The 21,291-nt window shown below is 50.4% G+C and overlaps 1 protein-coding gene and 2 long non-coding RNA genes across 5 annotated transcripts in view; 2 read left to right on the top strand and 1 right to left on the bottom strand.

Moving 5' to 3' along the window:
* Positions 1-15,695, bottom strand: part of TIAM2 (TIAM Rac1 associated GEF 2) — a 160,031-nt gene extending 144,336 nt beyond the window's left edge. For both annotated transcript variants that reach the window (XM_081139635.1, XM_081139637.1), the window contains exon 1: positions 15,586-15,695. The gene's annotated coding sequence lies outside the window, so the exon portion shown is untranslated. The remainder of the gene's footprint in view (positions 1-15,585) is intronic.
* LOC308558244 lies at positions 3,348-4,340 on the top strand. 2 transcript variants are annotated; one of them, XR_013998975.1, is made up of 3 exons: positions 3,348-3,434; positions 3,574-3,683; positions 4,256-4,340. It is a non-coding gene; the product is annotated as an uncharacterized lncRNA (long non-coding RNA). The 2 variants fall into 2 exon arrangements; XR_013998976.1 differs by having other exon boundaries at positions 3,526-3,683.
* A 920-nt stretch (positions 15,696-16,615) lies between the features above and the next one.
* Positions 16,616-21,028, top strand: LOC308558237. Its single transcript, XR_013998972.1, has 3 exons — positions 16,616-16,878; positions 17,921-18,057; positions 19,368-21,028. It is a non-coding gene; the product is annotated as an uncharacterized lncRNA (long non-coding RNA).
* The last annotated feature ends 263 nt before the right edge of the window (positions 21,029-21,291 follow it).

Below are 21,291 nucleotides of genomic sequence, written 5' to 3'. Positions count from 1 at the left end.
AGAGGCCAAGAAAAAGTCATTCTCACAGTCCTGGCTTCAAGGGGGTTATAGTCTAGTGAAGACAATGCCAATCTTACCTTCTGTAAGGGAGGTAAGAAATGCAGGCAAGCAGATCTCAAATAAAGATACGGGAGAGAAAACCAGGGACATTCCCCACAAAAGCTGGGACTACGTAAGAGTCAAGCCAGTAAATGTCACAGACAGAAGAGCTGCCTTTTAAAAATGGATAAGACATGGGTAAGTGGATGAAAACTGAAAAGCATCCAGCAGAGAAAAATGCCCCAGCAGAGCTCGAGAGCAGTGCTACCCAACAGAGAAAATATGTTGAGAAAAGTAAAAAGCAGCAAGTGAAATTAATTTTAATAATATATTTTAATCCAATATATCCAAATTATTGTCATTTTAACATAGAAGCAACATAAAAGTTATTGAGAAGGCTGATTCCTTTGCTTTTCCTGCCTTTGGACCTGGAGTGTTCGCGGCACTGTCAGCACACCTGAGTCGCACCGTTGTAAACGGCTGGCACTAGAGCCCAGCAAGAGAACCCGGTTACGTTATAATAGAAAAAAATCACCGGAGTGAACCAACCCTCACGGAATCAAACTTGGAGAGACAAAACTCAAACACTACATGGTGTCAATATTTCACCTTTACACTAGTGATCGGAGAAAAGAAACACCGAAAGTGACAACTTAATAAACACTGAGTTGATGTCTAGGAGTTAGACTTTGTCCTAACTGGGGAGAGATAAAGAAATAGATAAGCTCAGTGACCTCAAAGAGTACAAATACAAAACATATACCTAGGAAACCAGATAAGAGATGAAGAAATAGAGTTGCAAGGGCAAAAAGTCCATACAAGTGGAGTATGAACCTGGAGAGCACGAGGCATCGATTTCTTGAACTCTGGGGCCTGCAGAAGGCGCCCACACTCCTGGCGTGAGAGCAAACAGTAACGACGAGCCCCCCTAGGTTGGGTAAGAAAGAGCGGGCCTGCTGGGGGGAACCTAACGCGTTCTGGCCTCGCCATAGTGATCGGATCCAAGTTCAATCATACTTAGCACTTTGGAAAGATCGCGAGCTGCTCCAGGCTGGGACGTCAGCCTCTCCTGCCGGGAAGTGTCAACGATCCGTCATCCATGCTAATGGCGGGACCGGAGTCACAGACAATTTAACCAGCTGTCAGAGCTGAGCAGCCCTTCACGAGTCCATATGGCTCGTAAAACGCACATGGGCTCTACGGCCCACCCCTCCCGAGAAGGAGCCGGGAGGAAGGATGTGCAGTCAGAGGAACTGGGATGCGATCCCAACGCCGTCTCAACAGCCTCGTCTACGACACAGGTTTCCAAAATCCGGTTCAGGCCGAGGAGCGGGGCGTCGGCGGAAAGCCCAGGTGAAAGCAAGGGGCCCGGCGCCGGCGTGGGAGGCAGGGTCAGCGGCCAGGCCCTTGCTCTTCCCTCCAGCCCCCGCAGCCCTCCCCGGGTCCCAAACGGAGCTCCCCAAAGCAAAGCCTTTAAAGCAAAGCAGACAGCACTCTATGCCCAATGGGGGCCTCAGAGAACATCAAACACAGAGCTAAGCAGCGGGTTTTCCTGCCTGCTTTCCGGGTTAGCCAACCACACGCGCCTTCCGCAGCGCAGGCCACCCCAGCCAGCTGCCGGCTCAAGCCCAGGGCCCTGCAGGTGCCCTGAGCAGCACCAGGCCTCAGGGGGCAGGGCCTCCGGCCAGGACAGGGGCAGCAATAAGTTGTGAGGGGCAGGAAGGGAAGTGAGAGGAAACTCAGAAGCCCTAGTGTGACGTCCACTTAGCAGGTGGGAGAAACGGGGGGGGGGGTCTATACTAGCATCACAAATTGCACTGCGGTTAATTCTGTAAAATAACATTATGTATATTATAGAATCATGCTTTAAAGGGGTTTGGTCGGTGGGCTTGCTTTTGTTTTCAACAGTCTCACCCACCCAGCACAAAGGTAGAAAAAAAAAAGTATTTTATAAGACCACAGTCCATCAAAAGCTCAAAAGGGGGGAAAACACATCAAAATAATACGTAAAGATTACCTTTTTCCTCCTGTTCTGTGAACTTTGTTTTTCTCAGTGAACTCATTCATCGTCACTAAAAGAGCCGGATGAGAAATGCGGCCCCAAGGTGAAGCCTGTACAGAGCTATAGTACAGTGTGAAATGGAATCGGACAGTGGGGGGAGCGTGGCTCGAACATAAAATGTTTGTGACACACTGGCCGGAAGGAAAGACGATCTTTGAATTTGGGGCTCTGCTCGAACACTGAATGTTATTTATTAACCACTCCTTTTTTTCTTTCTATGAAGAAATTCAGTACAGCATCAGCTCTGATATATTTACAATCCTTCTCTTGGCGGGAGGCCAGAGTGTACATTTGGTTTTAGAGGAAGGCTCGTCCTGCCTGGGAGCCGTCTCCAAAAGCCAAAGCCCAGGGTCAGAAACGTCAAGCCTCCCGCGACCGCCTCCAAGGGCCCGGCAGCTACACACCACTGGGTGCCCACCAGGGCCCCCCAGAAGCCCGAAAGGGCTGCCAGCTCCCCTGCGCACTTACAAGAACCAGCCCGCATAAGCGTCCATTGCAGAAGCATCCCATCGTTTCTGCTATTCCCATCAAAAGTTTACTGTCTCCCCAGGGAGAGCTCACTGGCTTTAGCGACTTGGCCAAATATCAAAACAGCTGTAATTAAACGGGTCTCTCAGAGCCAGATAAGGTGTAAACCCTGAGGGTGATCCCGGAGGAGCTGAAATTCTGCTGAGCACATGTTTCAATTACACACCAGCCACCAGGCCAACTACCGTCAGGCACGCCCCTGCGGAGCGAAGCGGGTCAGGAGCAGGCGAAGGCCCAGACAGGCGCTGCCGGTTCAGTGCTGGGAGTGGCAGAAGTAACTGCCTCCACTGTGCAAATAAATTCTTTCACACCCAATTGTTTTAATACGGCACAAATCTGAGAAGCCGCACGATCTCCATTCCGTTTGTTTGACTTACAAGTTGAGATCCTCTTGGGATGCAACAGCTCTGTGGTAGGGCCCACGGGAGAGAGCTTCTAATTCTAAAAATAAAACCCAGACGAAATGATCACCTGTCCAAAAGTTTCCCAGCTAATGTCAATTCCAGAACAATGTCCCCACCTCCTAATGACAATGATGCCTTACAGATTAAGTAGCTACCTGTAATAGCTAAGGAATCATTTTTTATGTCACTCCATGTCGTAGACAGTTCACCCAACACCGATGAGGGCTAGAATTTTTTTCATTTAAAATATGTGAAATTAAATTTTAAAATAAAATAATAATGTTTTTTACCTCCTTCCCAGGTTTAGGAAAATGGTCAACTTGCTGAGTTATGTCTATAGCTGTCCCTTGTCCCTAGGAAAACTTCACCCAGAACAGAGCTGGTCACCTGTGATTCAAAGGGTATGTCTACAATATTTTTAAAATCGGTTATAACGACACATTGGTAAAACGTTAAAGACGGTCATGGGAATCCCAGGAACACATGACACAGGTTCCACAGGCCGCAGGCATTATCACCATAGAGATCTTCATCTCTAAGCATGAACGGCATCGTCTGGGTAAAGCGTGGAGTGCAGGAGGGCAGCACCGGTTTCCCCATGGCAAAGCGCAAAACCAACCTCAGAGTCTGTTCACTTCCAGGAGCATCAGGTACTGTGCCCCCCGCAGGGGCTCAGAACAGCCCACTGCCACCAATCGCTCATCACCTCCCATCTGCTAGTTGATGCCTCACGTTCTACTCTCACAGCTTCTGTCTCTTCTTGCTTCAGTCCATCAAACTTTTTCAAAAACTACTTTGCTTTCTATCTCCCTCCATTCTCAACTGTAAAATTCATTCTTGCAGGAGAAGCAGGATAGAGTAAGGAAGGACAGAAGCACAGATGTATATATTTTAGAAAAGGTTCTTAGGTGACCCTCTCCCCAGACGGAGGACTTCTGCTTTAGCTAAGGCTCTGACCTGCTCTGTGTATCCTTCATAGATATTCCAGAATATCCATCCATCCATCCACCCACCCACCCACTCACTCACCCATCCTAGGAATACAGATATGTAGATTCTTATAGATATATAAACATGCATATGTAAGACATATACTGCCTTGTAACTTACCATATTTGCATGGGATAGTTAATTTTATTTGTCAACTTGATGGTGTTTGGGGATGAGATTAACAATTAAATCAGTGAACTCTGAGTAAAACAAATTTCCCTCCATGATGCAGGCGGGCCTCATCTACTCAGTTGAAGGCCTGAAGAGCACAAAAAGACCTGCCTGAGGACCAAGAGGGAACTCCCAGGAGACTGCCTTCAGCTTTCATCCCCCCTGGGTCTCCGGGCTGTCTGTCCTCACTGCAGATTTTGGATTTGCCAGCCTCCATGATCACAGGAGCCAGTTTTTTACAACAAAAGTTTTCCTGTGCATATATATATCCAATTGGTTCTGTTTCTCTGGAGAACACTGACTACTACACCAAATATAATACACACATACACACCTATTCTCAGATATATGTATATGAATATACGCATTAAACTAAAAAGTTTCAAGAAACACTATCCTCACCACATGCAATATATTTACAAACTTTCTAATCCATACTGTGCTTTGTTATTCCTCCTTGTGTGTGACTTACTCTTGGTCCAAAAAAAGAAAAAAAAAATAGAAAGCCACTGAATTTTTTACAGTCTATTCTAAGAATAAAAGTTTTTTTTTTAAATCTCACCCACTAAACTGATGTCACTACCCATGACTCATAGTTTGCAAAACAGTTTTATTCAAAAGGCCGCATACAGTATACAGTGTTCTGTACCCAAATTTCTTCACTTAATATACCACAGAGATTGTTCTGTATTTACAGATATTTAGTTTGTTTCTATTTAGATCTTGTCTTATACGGACAGTGAGCTAAGAAAGAAGAGCAAAAATAAGGGTTTCAAAAAACCCAGAACAGAGAATCATTGAGTACCAAAGTCAAGTTTAAACTACAATTTTCCTGATTTTAGGGCTTCTTAAAGCGGTTGACAAACGGAGCCAAGAGCAGCAGGCAGACATCTCCTTTGGGTGTGTGTGACCTCTGAAATCTTTCATGCCTTTTATTGAAATGCTGGTGCTCCTGCTCTCCCCCTCCTATCTATTTTCCGGCAAAGATGCCATTAAAGGATTAGGAAATTCAATTTCAGGTTTGATCAGCAGATTTACAAGAACAGGTAAAATTATTTCAATTCAATTACACACACCTGCTGCGTGCAAGGCAGGAAGACACATCACTGTTACCCAAATCATACACTCCCAACATTTCAAGAATTTCCCCATTTCTACCTGGCATGTGCTGTCATTCTTTTATGATGTCATGAAAGTCTCAAACTCACCGACTTCCTACCGACTTACCTGTCCTAAACACAGGTCCTTGTATTAAAAAGCTAAGTCTTTTCGTCAGATTCTTTCCAGTTTCAAGAGTATACAGAATCAAAGAGAACACTGAAATGCTAGGGCCTGAGCAATCATCTCTACCATTGGGTTCATCACTGCATTAGGTTCTTCAGAGGGGCCCAGGGACCTCCCCCACCTCCACCCCAGGAGAGTAAAAGGCAAGGACATGTGAATCCTTTTGCCTTCTACCTCTGCTTTAGCACACACAGTTGCAGTTCGGTCTCTCTTCCGAATTTGGAGTTGCACGCAACATGCAGTTTGGAACAAAAGATGCCTCTCATTTCAAAGGTTTGGAAACCACTATTACTGTACCATTTCAGAGACAGGAAAACAGACCCATGGATTTGGATAGAATAAAAAAACACACTGTATTTCGAGTTTCATGGACATCTGCTTTATCTTTATTTTGTTTACAATCCATATAAGTTGATAGACTTTGAAGAGTTAGCTGCTTCTTTTTAAAGCAATTACTGACAAAATCATGATAGTAATTTATAACATAGAGGCAAGACAAAGCTTACACAAAGGGGCGAGCCCGACTGCTTCTGAGATTCTTTTCAGCTCTGATCATGTATATGGCAGCCTCACACCCCTACTCACACTTCATTCGTGAAAGGCCCATTTATCTGTGCAGAGGACACCACGTACTTGAACCTGCATAGCCCGGAGCAGCCCCAGGCCGCGCTCTGCACATGAAGTCCTACGTTCCTTGGGGCAGGCTCTGAAGTACACAAGCTCTGCCTTTGCTAATTCCAAAAATTCATAGGTTTAGTTTCCCTTCCCGTAGAAAATCTAAAACATTTCCTGGCTTTGTGATGCGATCCTCATAACCAGTCCTTCTAACTTTTAAGCACAGAGAGAAAAACGTCCAGAGCAAAGGGTTCTGGGACCCGGGCGGAGCTGTGCCTGCTGTTAACCCTTATGATAGGGAATTAAAGCAGGTCACGGCCCTTTCCCGAAGCATCAAGCTTCTCTCTTCTGAGAAAATGGGTCGAATTAGAGGGTTCCTAAAGGTTCTTGTGTTCTAAAATGCTTACGGATACATGACGACTGTTAAAGTAATAGAGCATGGCTTGGGACTTGGGACCGCAACATTTTGCACACGCACGTGTGAATATAAATCCTCGTGTCTGTATCACTATTATTTACACACCTTCTAAAGTTTGCCGTATCTTCTACTGCACACAGGAATCAACTGTACTTTTAAACTGTGAAATTATTCAAGAATTTTCAAGGCACTCTATAAAAGTTTACAGGTTTTCCTTTAGAGAATAAGAAACTTATACAAGGTGTTATTCAGCGTTGATAATAAAATGCGTGTGTTCCCATCCGTTTTCAGAACTACCCCTTTACTGATGGGCTGAAAATTCCAAGAGCTGGCTGCCAACTCTGCTTATGCCATTCAAGTTTTAGTGAATTTTCTAACTAATGAGATTTATCAAGCCATCAAGATTCAGCTCTGTGACAGCTTTTCAGAAATGCCACACTGCAGTGACATTCTCTTCTCAACAGACACCAAGACTTCAGCAACTGCCAACCATCCTTCCAGACTCAATTTCCTCACACATTTGGATGACTGGCTAAGGTGGGACTCTGTACAGTCGGATTTAGTGACATCCCTAAATTTGTAAAGACGGGTAATTTTAAAATTCCAATTACACGGAAAGCTGCAACAGAACCAAACAAAACACGGCCTGTTAGTATTTCTTAGAAAATGGTCTTTACTGAAGAGATAGAAATACTTCTTCGATAGTTATTAGAAAATAGACATTTCTAAGTTGACTGAAATTTCCCTACTAGTTTTCACTATTAATACGCTTATAGCTAATACATTTAACAAATATTTTCTTTAGAGAGACTTTTTTTAAGTTTTCTTTTCTTTTTCTTAATTGGTTTTTTGAAAAGGGGGGGGACAGAAGGGGGGGACAGAGGGAGGAGGGGAAGGGAGGGGAGGGGAGGGGAGGGGAGGGGAGGGGAGGGGAGGGGAGGGGAGGGGAGGGGAGGGGAGGGGAGGGGAGGGGAGGGGAGGGGAGGGGGACAGACAGACGGACATTATTCTGTCATTCCACTTATTTATGCATCATTGGTTGATCCTTATGTGTCCTGACCGCCGATGGAACCCACAACCTTGGTATATTGGGACAATGCTCTAACCAACTGAGACACCTGGCCAGGGCCAGATTTTTATTTTTTTTAAATAGTCCTGTCAAACAATAAATCACGGGTTGTCCGAATTAAGGAAAATTGTAGCGCATTGATAGGTGGATTACCTCCAAATCTCTTGCCCATCTCTGGCAAATTTACTACCATGGTTAGGTCCTCACAGTCCCACACAGGCAAGGCTCACCTAAAGGGCAGTTTCCCAAAATGCAATCAAAGAGCCACCAGCAACACCTTGATAGCATGTGCGCCAGATAAAATGCACCCTGACCTCCAGAACCCTCATCTCGGAGTGAGTGCCAGGGCTCTGCACTTTACCAGGCTCCAAATGGTATTTATGCAAACGTGAGTCTGAGAACTCCCTCGCTGGCTGTAGTTTCTCCACTTGTAAGAAAAGGTAAGGAGACTTGGCCATAATTTCTGAATCCTCTTCTGACTCGTCTTTACAACCTGTCACGTTGAGACTCGGCAATGCCATCATCTCATCAACGTTCTCGTAACAGCTCCACTGTGGGCCTAAGGTGGTTGCTTGGGTCTGCGTTCAGATCCGTGGCTACCGTGTTTCCACCTCTACACCTGCCTGCGCTCCATCACTCCACCTTCGCCGGGCCCACTGACCTTACTTCAGTTTCTTCCTTGGCCGTCCTTCGAGTTCAACGCTGAGCTCCCTGACACCCAGTGCGAGGCCTCGAAATTCCTACCACCCACAGCCCCCAAGATCACAGATAATGTGATCCTAGCAATGTCTACTTCCTCGGGCTGGACTTATCAAGACCCAACACACTCACCAGCCCTGCCCTCCTGACTGGCACTGGGTGACGGTTACCTGTCACCCAATCATGCTCAAATGCCAGGGAGCACAACAGCACATCACAAATGCAGCAATGTTAAATTTTTATAAAATTTTTTCTGTCTTATAGTCTTATTGCTGCAATAGAATCACTGAGTTTTATAGCTGAAAGAAACCCTAAAAGCCATTTAATCCAATGTGACGCCCCTGCCCACCAAAGTTACAAACTAAGAAATGGAAACCCAGAGAGAATGTCGCATTTTGTTCAAGATCACGCCACTATTTTTGGCAAACCTCTACCCAAAACCAAGGGCTCCCGTCTTTGTTCAAAATGGATTGCTGACTACCTGGATTATTACCTCTAACCAGACAAACGCCAAGAGCAATGTAGCCAAGCACGTATCTTTCAAATAGTTCATCCTTTGTTGTCTATCAGAATGGAGAAAAGTAAAGGCACTGATAAGTCATGTGTCCACAACATCACAAATAACCACTTTATGGAATGACTGCTTTTATGTAGTTAACAGGGAGTCCAACTGGGGGAGGGGAAGGATGGGGCCACACCACTGGCTGGGCAACACGGCCGTGTCCAGGATGGGCCCTGAGTGGTGAGGACTGTTACTTTTCAAGAGAAAGCGGGGGTTAGTGAGGGACCAGGGAGAGCTTCAGAAGGGTGACATCTGAGGTGAGCCTAGAGAGCCGAGGAAATGGGCGCTCTTCAGTACAACTTTCTGATATAGAAGATGATGGGAAAAGTGACCAGCTCGCGGGGGCCGGATGTGTGTATAAGGAATGGACCCGGTCAGTGAGACTTCTGATTTTCTTTTAAATATTGCATGAAATGAAGTTATCCGTGGGATATGCAGCGTGCTGCCCGACAAAACGTTCAACAGACAGTTGTTAAGGGAGAGCTATTCCAGACAACCACGGTTGCGTGGAGTGATTGGGATTTTCCGCAGGGAACGTTCAAGGCGGACCGGTTAAATGGGAAAATACTTGGGTTTCTGCTTTGGCAAACGTTCCCCAAGGCTCTGTGTCTTCACACAGGAGGTATTGTTCCCAGCAGCTTCCAATGCCACCAGCACCAACGTATCTGAGGTCACTTTAGTGTATCCCAGGTGTGTGCTTCCTCCGTTCCTGTTCATACGTATGAAAGCATCATTTGAAAGCGCAATAAAACCCTCTTTACACCCGCGTCACGGTAGGAATAAATACGTCCATTACTGTACCACCACCACCCAGCGTGAGGCCCAAACGGAGGTTCACGGGCGACGCCGCCTCGGCCGGGGTGAGACGCTGGGGATGGCTGCAGGACAGCTTCCCCTCCTCCGGGAGGCCTCAGCGCCTCGCTAGCTTGCCGAGCTGCCAAGTGAGCAAAGGTGAGCCCCAGACCAGAACTCAGATCCACGATGCCCGACAGGACGGCACGGCCTCACTTCGCACCCGGTGACGACGGAGAAACCTTTACTTAACTTTACGTTTCGCATTTTATTATTGAGGGAGCCCATTTAAAGAGTCCGACATCTGGCAAAGGGCCACTAAACTTCCTAATCAGGGTATTACCTTTAAGAAACAATGTCAATGAACACTTCACGCATCCCGTCAACCACCACTTAAGGGCGTCCCTGAGGCACCACGCTGAGCCTGCAGGGCGCTGGCTGTGGGGAAGTCACCAGCACCTGAGTGTCGCCCACTGCCTATGGCTGACGCAGACCGAAGCACAAGAAAGGGGGGTGGACGGTTTCCCCGAGTCTCCATGGGTAAGGACGGGGGGGCGGTTAGGGTTAGGGTCACCGGTTCGATTCCCGGTCAGGGCACATACCCAGGTTGTGGGTTCGATCCCCGGTCGGGGTGCATGTGGGAGGCAACCGATCGTGTGTGTTTCTCTCTCACATCCATGTTTCTCCCTCTCTCGTCTTCTCCCTCCTCTCTCTCTCTCAAATTAATAAAAGAAAAGAAAGAAGATGGCCCGTATTTTGCTCCCCTAAGCCACAGCTCCATCCTGCTGAGCATCTTTATTTACATAAGTTGCGCAGACAAATTGCACTTCCTGGGAGGGACGAGCCACCTTCCTGACAGCTTTCACTGAGGCAGGCGTGGCTCTGAGCACACGGTGTGAATTAATTCATTAATTTCTCAATTCTCAAAACGATCTTCTCCGAGGAAAGCGCTGCTATCACTCCTCTCGAGATGAAAATCCCGAGGCACCGGATGCTCTTCACTAGAGAAAACCCATTTTGGATTCTGAAATGACAACATACAGTGGTGCACTGAAGCCATCACCACACTTTAAAGGCAGGGGGAACCCTCACCTTTGGCCAGCTTAAGGGACGACTGACAAGCTCACTTCCTATGCCATGTCCCAAACTGCTAATGACAGGAGATCTTCAACATTCTAGCTTCACATCCTGTCCCCGATGCCAAGAATCCCTTCCTGATGGGAACTCTGGGAGAACCCCATCCAAGAGACACGTGCAGACGTCGAGCCACGAATTTCAAAGACACCTTGTAACCTGACGCCGTGAAAATACAATGAAAGCTGCGGTCCAGGTTCTGTCACTCAATCTGCAAACCTCATGAATGGAAACAATGCAGACGGTCTTCCAGCTGGACGGAAGGCCTGCGGAGGGGCGGGCCGGAGCCCAGGCCAGACAGGATCCGAGACAAGAAATACCTTACACACGGCCAGTGGGGACCCTCTGGGGGCACCAGCCTACACCTGCTGGCCTTGGTCTGCGGGAGGGCTTCAGACTCGGCACTTCTTAAAATTATGAACTCGCTCATAAAAATAAAAGCTTTCAAATTCCAGGCTTTTATTAAAATCCTTGATTCATTCGCAATGATAGATGTGCTAACAGTGAAGAGAGGAAGGAGCATGGAATCGGACCTGGGTCCCATCTCAGTGATGGGACTTCATAGCTGGGTGAAACTGGGGGAGGGGGCCCCACAGGTCCCCGACCTTCTCCTGTGTTGCTGGGATCAGGGAACATCCTTCACTGGTTATAACCCACCCGGCCCTCCACCTTCTCTCACTCGCCACCTCCATTCCACCTCCGTTAGAGTCCAGGACCCGTTCCCCTTGGCTGTCCCCACTACTCTACGGGCACAGCCTCTGAACATCTGCACATTACAGCTGATTACCTTTCTGCCAGTCTTGCTTTCCTCACTCCACTAGCCACAATCTAAAAAGGGACTGGTCTAAAATGCAAATTGCCCCTCTGCCTAAAACAAAAGGGATCTGCTTTGATGTCACTTGCTTTTCTTTTCCCCTTGAAGTTCTCTTACTAAAGTTCAGAGACTAAAGGTACTGGACACATTACCTTTAGGGACTCACTACCTCCTTGTTCAATGCTGAGGGACAGGTGTGTGGGCTTCAGGTTCTCCCTCATTCCACAAACCTGGCTGCTCTCTCAGAGGGTTACAGGGGACACGGATGACGGACGCAGAGACCCGCCCGGTGCCTGGCAAGCACCTCCTGCCACGGAGTCCGACTCTCATCTTATTGCCATTCACTGTCCCAAAGGTTGCAGAAGCTTGCACGCATGTGAGCTCCTCGGACCCTCCTGACAACTCTGAGACTCACGAGGTTACACGAAGAAACTGAGGCTGGTGATGCTTAAGACTTGCAGAATCACCGGGCAGGCGTGCCTCAGGGATTGAGCGTCAACCCATGAACCAGGAGATCGCGGTTCAATTCCTGGTCAGGGCACATGCCCGGGTTGTGGGCTCGATCCCCAGTGGGGGGCGTGCAGGAGGCAGCCGATCAATGACTCTCCCATCACTGATGTTTCTAACTCTCTCTCTCTCTCTCTCTCTCCCCCTCCCTATCCCTTCCTCTCTCTGAAATCAATAAAAACTTAAAAAAAAAAAAGACTTGCAGAATCAAAGCCAGTTTGGGAGCAGACCTGTTGATTTTAAATCCTGAGTTTTTTGGTGATGCCTTACTGTGAAGAGTTCTGGCTTCTTTTAAAGCAAACAATTTCTACCCATCTCTTCCATAAAGTATATCCAATACTTTTTATTACACTTAAGGAACCCAAACACAGAGGCCAAATTCCACCATAATGAACTCCAAAGGACTTTGGTTTGTGCCTTATCAAATAATTACTTTAAATAAGTAAGCTATCAACTGGATTATTCATGCATTCCTGCATTCAGCAAATAGTTATCACATGCCTACTTCACACAGGGCATTGTGTGTGATGCTAAGAATCTTCCCTTTCCCTGAGAAATTATAGTCTATACCTTCAAGATTTCCCAATGGAAGCCAAGGATGGAAGACACGGGCGACTGTTCTTACAAGTACTTGAATATACAGAGCAATGGATTAAGAGCCAGGAGATCTGAGAGCTCGTCCTGGCTGTGCCCCTACATAACCTCTGTGACCCTTGACAAGCCTCTGGTCCTAAGTTTCCTTTCCCATAATGTGGGACAGCTGGCATGCTCTTTAAAATTAGCATATGTTATAAATCCTAGATATTCCAGGATTTCATATAACTGGCAAGTTCTTTGACATTTACAAGTATGTTATTTTATATCACAATTTTATACATTTTTGTGGGATGACCCATATGTTGATTGTAGCTTTAAAAGGTATCTCCAGATTGCCCCACAAATGGTTAGATGTGTTTAACTACATACAAATTTGGAGCATTTGTAAGAACCTTGCAGCCAGTTGAGCTTGCAAATTGCCCCAATGTGAAGACTGAGTTTTAACATGTGACTTGTGATCGTGAATGCTGACCTTATTGGAGAACCTAAATAAATCGCTCAAAGCCTTCCTTTCCCATTTTCTTATTTAATTCTGTGAAATGCCACTTAAGGATGACTGAAGTTCATGTATATGACATGGCACTTCGATCCAATTTATTAGCACATGTTAATGCGCAAAGCTCTTTATGGCCTTACTTTCAAGATTCTTGCACCCTTAGCTCCCCAGCAAATCATGATTAGGCTTGTAAACCTGTGCCCTGACCTAACCAGTGAAGCAGGCCCACGACCGGTTGGCGCCCACCTCTGATGCCCACCTGTGGATTCACACGCCCAGCTTCTCCCCTATAATCAAGAAGACATCTAAGAATCACTTGATCTGCCAGCATAAGACCGAGCAAACCGAAGCACGCTCCTCTACACTGACACAGGAGAACTCTGCCTCCAAACTCTTGCCTTTCTCGAGTCCTGTAGAAACAATCCTTTCTTTTCTCACTCGTTCAAGGAGCCTTACAGGAGTTTCTACTCTGTCAGTGTGCGATGGGTGCTGAGTACCTTAGTGGGGAGAGGCAGGATCACCACCAGCTGTGCCTTTGGGTGAATTACAAAAGGCGCCCCCTGCCAGTGGAGAGGAGAGGAGTGCACCAGGGACTTGGCAAACAAAGTGCAAATTGGATTTCCGCCTCCACTTTTCCACTGGACAGGATGACCTTGTGCAGTGAAAGGCTGCACAACTGTACAAGATGGCCTGGCCAGCTGTGTAAAAAAACAATCGTGTTCTGGAAAAGGTGATGACTGCTAGAGAAGAAAGAGCTTAACGGTCCAGAGATACTGGGGAAAGCAAGCCTCCTCGAGAAGGTATTTGACTGGCGGATGAAGGATGTGTGAGTAATCAGCAGATGGGCGAGTGGGGTAGGAACAGTATAAGCAGAATGTTCATTCATTCCAGATAGTGGTCTGGAAATGACAACTTGGAAGTAGTTTGATGGGTCTGGCAGGGCCTGGGCCTGTGCAGATGGGTGGGGTGGGGATGGGGGGTGGGGGAGGGAGACCTGGGAACAGTCAGGAAATGAGACTGGAAAGGCAGGAGGAGCCCAGATTAGGGAGTGGCTTACATGGCATGTTCAAGTGTTGAAACCTGAGGGTTAGGGGCTTCTTTCGTAAACAATCACTCTTCCTCAAGTGTGCCCGGCCATATTTTTCATACTTACCAATCACAAAAGTCTCTGGTGCCCTAAAGCAACAAGTCTTATCCTATAAGCTGAGCAGGTAAAATTCAATGGACAAGCGGTTTGCTTTTAGGCCCAAGCCAATCTTGACACTGCATTTTTAGAAAGTAAACGCCTCAAAGAATATCAGGAAATATCCCTAAAGTGTGCATATGCACAAGTTTTACTGGTTATGCTCAAATTATAAGCCCAGGAACTGACGCTCTTTCGTCAGAGCCTAGGCCTGAGATACTTAGGGCATATGGTCTGCACCTGTAAGCAGCTTGGAAGCCTTACTATTGAAAACACTTTTTTAGACACACTGTGGCTTAAGTCTATTGGAGAGGGGACCGGAGATAGCCAGGTGCGACCCGTTAGGATAATTGTCAGCAGCGTTCGAGGCAGGAGAACCCCAATCTCCCCTCCGCGTGGCGAGTAAGGCAGTCCCAGGGCGCAGGGCTACCCAGGCGGCTAAATCGGCAGCAGAGCCGCCCCCGGGGAAATGCGCGCAGCGTCCCCTGCACGGAACTACCCTGCGGGCCGAGCCCCCTCCCCCACTCGGTCAGGTCCCCCGTTGGCTGTTTCCAAAGGAAGGGGCCTGGGGGCCGGTCCACACCCGGCTTCGCCGCGTCCCGGCGACGACGCGCCCGCGCCTCCCGGGGCGGGGCAGCGCGGGAGGACCCGGCTCTTCTCCTCCCGAGCAGTTCTCGGTACACAGGGTCCCCCGGGAACACCGCGTCGGCTTTCCCAGAAACCGGGCCCCTCGCCCGCCCCCCGCAGCGGCGGGGCCCCGCGGGACGGCGGCGGGCGGCCGGGGGGCTTCTCCCGGGCTCGGAAAGTTGCGCCGCCGCCCAGCACCTCCCCGGCGCGCGGCGCCCCCGCGCCCACGACGGCCTGGCCTGGGGCGCGGACCCACGGGCACGGGAGGCCGGGCAGCGCCGGGGTGACGCGCGGGCTGGGGACCGGGGCGCCCCAAGGGCCGGGCGCCGGGCGCCGCCACCCTCCGCGGGGCCCGTGCCGGCTCTGCGCCCCGCAGCCGGGACCCGCGGCGCACCTCCCGGGAAGGGGGGAGCGCGGGGAACAAAGCGGAGAGGAGGTGGGACCCGCGCCCCGCGCCCCGCGCCCCGCGCCCCGGCCGGCGCCGCGCCCGCCCGCCCGCAGGGAGGCCGCCGCCGCGGGAGCAGCGCCCGCTCCGGGCACGTCTGGGGCCCGCCCCGCGCCCGCGCCCTGCGCCCTGCGCCCCGCGCCCCCTACCTTGGCTCCAGCGCCGGGCACCGGGCGCCGGGGTCACTTGGTTCTCCGGCGCCGACGGGGCTCTCGGGCGACCGCGGCCACTCTGCCCCTCGCCCAGCGCTCGGCGTCCAGGCCCGCGAGTGGCCCCACCTCGCTCCCGGCCGCTCGCCCCGCCCCTGCACCCCGCCCCCGCCTCCCAGCCCCCGCCCTCCCCGTCCCCGCCGCGCGCCAGGCCGGACCCCCGTCTCCGCTGCCGCGCCCCGGGGCCGGGCCCGCGCCCGCGTTTTCCGCGGGACATTCCCAACGAGCACGGCCGGGAGCCCGCCGCCTCCGGGGACGCGACGCGAGGCGGGTCCGGGTCCCTCCCCGGGGCGCCCGCGGCGGCGACGGCCCCTCGGCGCGGCCGGCAGGAGCGGGGGAGCCCTTGGCCCGCGGGGAGGCGGGCGACGCTCGGCGGAGACGGGGTTCTGAGAATTCGGACTCGCCGGGCGCAGGGGCCGCGGGCCCAGCGGAGCCACCTGGGGGGGCTGGAGAGCAGGAGCGCGCGTCCTCGCGGCTGCCCCCGGAGAGGCGGGGGGAGGCAGGGCGGGCGGGCGGATGCGGGCGCCCGCGGCTCCTGCGGGAAGTGGGCGCCAGGACGGGCCTGGGTGTCGGGGATTTTCTTCGGGGCGGCGGGAGGGGAGCCCAGAGCGCCTGGGCCAGGGCCAGGCGTCATGCACGGCAGACCCCAGGGAAGGAGGGAGGCAGGCAGGCGGCCTAGCCGGCTCCTCGCCCAAGGGAGATCGCCGGTGAGCCCCGCGTCCAAAGCTCCCGCACCGGGGCCCCGGTCCTCCTGGGAACCCTCCTGCCCTCCTGCCCTCCTGCCCGCGTCTCTCCCAGTCACGGAGGGGGCAGCGAGGCGGGGAGTGCATCTCGGAGCACAGCAGCCGGGGTCCTGGGCCAGGTAAGCTCTGAGAGAGCTGGAGGTGACTGGAAATCCGCGAGGGAGGCTGTTCCAGCTGCCGACGGTGTAAAGGCCAAGGGCATCAACCTTCCCACAGGTGGATTTTAAAGGAAGGCCCGGGGTTTGCTGTGAGCAGACAGACCTGGCTCTCCACCTCCCGTGGCCCCGGCCTGTGCGCTGAGGGAGCTGGTGACCGGCCCCTTCCAGCTGCAGGGCCTCCCCGGGCCCTCCACAGGTGCAACAGGCTCCCCTGGGAAACACCCCCCGCTCCACGCCCCTTCGATACTCAACTCCAGCATCACCTCCACGTAGCTCTCCCCTTAGCAAGCTGCTTACTTCTGCCACAGACCTACCGCACTGGGGGCTTTTTTGTAAGTGTTCACTATGCTCCTTGTATTGCATTTTTTCACACTTTTAAAATGATTTTTTTCTTACTTCATATACAGGTAATATGTTCATTGCACAAACCTGGAAAAATACTTATAGCCCAAATGTCTCCAGCTCCCCAGGCTCCCAGGGACATGTTCCCCTGACAGCCAAAAAATCAGAGCCTGAGTCTCCCATCCCATGTGTATCAACCAAGGTCCAATCAGGAGAGAGAAACCACACAGCAATTAAACAGTGAACGTTTAATATAAAATGGGATTTGGAGCAATGACGGATTGACTAGTAAGAAGTAAAGAGAACTCAAAAGAAAATAGTAAAATCAGATATAAGGGTTTAAAGAGCAGCCACTACCCCTAGGGCTGAGCTGCAGCACCCAAGGATCAGAATCCCCCTCCCCCAGGCTGAGCCACAGACCCTGCTGGGGACCGCATGGCCATGGCTCATTAAATGCTAGAAAAGTCATTGTGGTATCATGCCAGTGGGACTTGCTGGAAATCCACCCTCTGAAACTTGCTGATAATCTACCCGCTAGTGAGTGGGGAAAGCTGCTCACAGGGAGGTGTCGGTTGGGAGCAAGTAGGTGTCCAGAGAAGCTGGTGGCCACAGTGCTGCTGGCTGCCCTGCAAGGCAGGATTCTGGTGCTGGAGAAACCAGCCAAGTCCGAGCATGGTGACCAGCAGGCAGAGCCCTGTCTTCCTTCCCTATTTCCCCCACACCCCCTACTGACGAAGCTTACAGCAGCGAGCTGGCGAAGGAAACTACATAAGGGGCCCCGATCCATTTTTACAGAGAAAAACAGAAAGGATGCATTTGGAGAGACCTCAGTGAGTTGAGAACGGCAGACCATGTCACTCAGAAACTCCAGGCACTGTCCAGGTTCCCCTCCCAAAATATACCTGCATGTTCCAAATGAATACGACCGTTTCTGCAAATCTCTCCTTGCTGGCACTGACCCTCAGCTGGCCATTTTGTGCCCGACTCCCACTCCTTCTACTACAAGTTGTCTCTTGGCATGTCCCCCAACAGCTTTGCGCAAGTGAAGTCATGGACTCCTCTTCGTATCCAGTTCCTGCCAGCACCCTATGGCCAAGCTGTGAGGGGCAACAAGACTTAACAGAAGGCTTGGGAAACGGAAGGAAATTATGGAGGGGAAAAGAAAAAAGGTAAAACTAAATAATGGGCCCAGCCGGCGTGGCTCAGTGGTTGAACGTTGACCCATGAACCAGGAGATGGAGGTTGGTTCCTGGTCAGGGCACGTGCCCGGCTTGCAGGCTCAGTCCCCAGTAGGGGGCGTGCAGGAGGCAGCCGATCAGTGACTCTCATCATTGATGTTTCTATCTCTCCCTCTCCCTTCCTCTCTGAAATCAATAAAAACTCATTTTTAAAAAAATAAAACTAAATAATGGTCCCTAAAATGCAAAACCATCTATAGGGCTCCCTCCAGGGTGTCCCTCTCCTTACCCCGAGCCCCATACAGGGAACCGGTGTGTCCTCTCCACAGAGTCCAGGCTGTACTTCGATCGGGGTCTAGCAAGAGAGAGAAAGTTTCTCCTTGACCTCAATCTTGGGCGAAATCCATTAAGTAAAAAATCACTGTGGGGATGCAGCTCTGTCTACAGTAAAGATGAACATTCACATTTTGCTAGAAGAGGAAAGGCATAGGAACAAAGTGGCGAGAGGAGGCCAAGGAAGCAAAAGAGCGCCAGTCAAGCCTGCTCTTGCAGGCATGTTAAGAATTTTGGATTTTACCCTTAGGACAATGAGAACCCTCTGAGGGGTTTTACGCCCCCATCTGGCCAGAGGGTGGAGAGCAGACTGGAGGGTGCATTTGGGAAGACTCTGGGGAGAACACAGGCAGCTAGTGTTCAGAGCAGGGCTGGACCCAGAGACACGGACTGAGAAATGACTGGCAGGTTGGGAGAGTGTACGAGCCCTGGGGAAGGCCGCAGTGCCCAAGGTCAAGCCTGTAGAGTGAGAAGGGATGGGACCCTCACAAGGTGCGGTTGGGTCAGCGGAGGGAACAGGCGGAGAGCCAGGGAGACGGGGGACAGTCCGGAAGTGATGCGGGGTCGTCCATCCTCATTAGAGAGCAGGACCAGCTTCTCTAGGATAATCAGAGGCCAATTAGAGCACATCTACTCCCAAAGAGGAGCCGAAATCTCCACTTGCGGCAGAGCCATCAAGGCTATTCAGCTACAGTGTCCTGCTATTTTCTAAAAAGTTAAAAACAGCCCTAGCTGGGTAGCTCAGTTGGTTTGAGCATCGTCCTGATACACCAAGGTTGTGGGTTCGATCCTCGCTCAGGGCACATAAAAGAATCAACCAATGAAAGAATGTATAAATATGTGGAACAACAAATTGATGTTTCTCTCTCTCTTTTCCTTTCTCTCTAAAATCAACCAGTTAATCAATATATAAATTTTAAGTTAAAAATAATATTAAGAAATAACCATTTTGTCATATTCTCTTGCAGAATCTTCATCCGAAAATTACCCAAATCTAAACTCCTCGAGGGAAAGGATCATGCCCAATTCTCCCTTTTATCCCCAGAAACTCAGGACATTTCCAGGCACATACAAGGTGCCTAGCGATGTCTGTGGATTGAATTTTGTCTCCAGAATCGTTCTGGGACGATGTAGTATTTCGTTGGGTTTTCTGGTAGCAGGACACTGAGACACTGAACTGACATCTTCCCCCCATCCCCACTCCCACCCTCCCAGGATCTACCTGAAAAAAAAGTTTACTTAAAATCTCCATCTCACTTTTGGTAAATTCTTTTTTAAGTTGTGGCATTTTTTCTCTGTTTCCCCCGCCGGAGAGAAAAGAGTTTTCCTGCCCTGTAAACTCTGCCTTAGCCTGGGCCCGCCAACTACAGCACTGCCAGCACTGCCACACACACAGTGGCAATGGGGGTCCCGGATGACTGCACGTGACACCCATCTCCACCAAGCCCAAGTGCAGTTTTACAGCCTCACGGTGGGTGCAGCGAGGATTCCAGCAGTGGTTACTCCCACAAAGTGCTTGTGTGTTATTTCACCCCCCTAACGCTCACCCGCTCACACAGGCTCCCGCCCGGCGCCCCTGACCAGTAAACAGGTGGAGACCACGCTGAGTCCAGTCCAGCATCTCTCCAGCGAAGGCAGGCAAATCTGCCGGTGGGCCAGGCTGATTTTGGAGAAGCCGAGAGACCTCCAGAGGACAGCCTTTTCAGGGAAGGCCATATCTCTCCTTCTTGAAGATTGCTCGGCCAAATACAGATGGGTCTTGCAGCGGCCATGCAGGAGCTTGCACGATTCGCTTCGTTGCATTTTTCAAAGTCCTGAAAGAGAGGTGATAGGCCTGATTACAATACCAAAATGCTGCACTGAACCCCAAAACCCGGATCCACCCTCCACTGGATTGGATCCACCTTCAAACCCTCTGCTCGTGTGCATGGTGTATGGCTGACAGGTAGAACCCTCTGCACGTGTGCATGGTGTATGGCTGACAGGTAGAACCCTCTGCACGTGTGCATGGTGTATGGTTCACATGTAGAGCTGGGGGTGGCATGCATGCCCGTGCACATGGGCAATGGATCTTCCCCTCGGATTCATTTGACCAGTTTTCACTCCCACTGGTCGGTTACCAGAGTCTACCTCATGCATCCTTGAAAGAATCAGGGTAGACGAAAGGTTGCCCGGGAGGATCAGCACCGGATGTACAAGGTCTGGGTGTGTTCAGAAGACGGCTCCAGATTCCAGAGCTAAACACCTTGCTTAATCCCACGGAGTCGCTCTTGGTCGGGGCCAACACTGTCACTGCTCCATCCTGGGCTGGAAAGCATCTCCAGGCATCTCCAAAGAGGAGACAGAGGTCCTCTGTGTCCCCGGGGAGGCGTGCCACTCTTAAATTAGAGAGTGAGTTTTGAGTGGAGCAGCCCAGGTTGCTGGGTCCTGTGTAAGCCCTATGCAGACACCCTCTGAGACACAGTGAGAGACTTTTAACCTTGGACTTCACGCTCAAAAGATGTAGCCCTAAAAAATTGCCTGTGACATTGATTGTTCTATGTTGATAAAATTCATGTTATTTTAAGTTCGTTTCATTTTTTCATAATTTATAAAGTTAGTCTGGTTCATATATCTGAAAATGTAAAAATTAACATTTTACGAATCAAAATAAAGTCCCTATTATAGTGCAGTATACCTTAAAGACGGCCAGTTCGGTCTTGCTCGCCCGTGCTCAGAGGGCCGGCATTTATTGTCCCTGGAGCCCTCAGCATAGGAACTGTGTTTGCTGAACCCATAAACTTACTGCGAAATGCAAAACTTACAAAATATGAGCATTCCTTTCTCTCAGATTTCCCTTTATGGCCCTAAGCTCCACTTCTTCAACCCCCATCCCATTAAACTTGCCTCGGA

The sequence above is a fragment of the Miniopterus schreibersii genome, assembly GCF_964146895.1.
Source record: "Miniopterus schreibersii genome assembly, chromosome: 6".
Taxonomy (NCBI): Eukaryota; Metazoa; Chordata; class Mammalia; order Chiroptera; family Miniopteridae; genus Miniopterus; species Miniopterus schreibersii.
The sequence above is the reverse complement of the archived record's forward strand: the minus strand, read 5'-3'. Positions and strand labels throughout refer to the sequence as shown.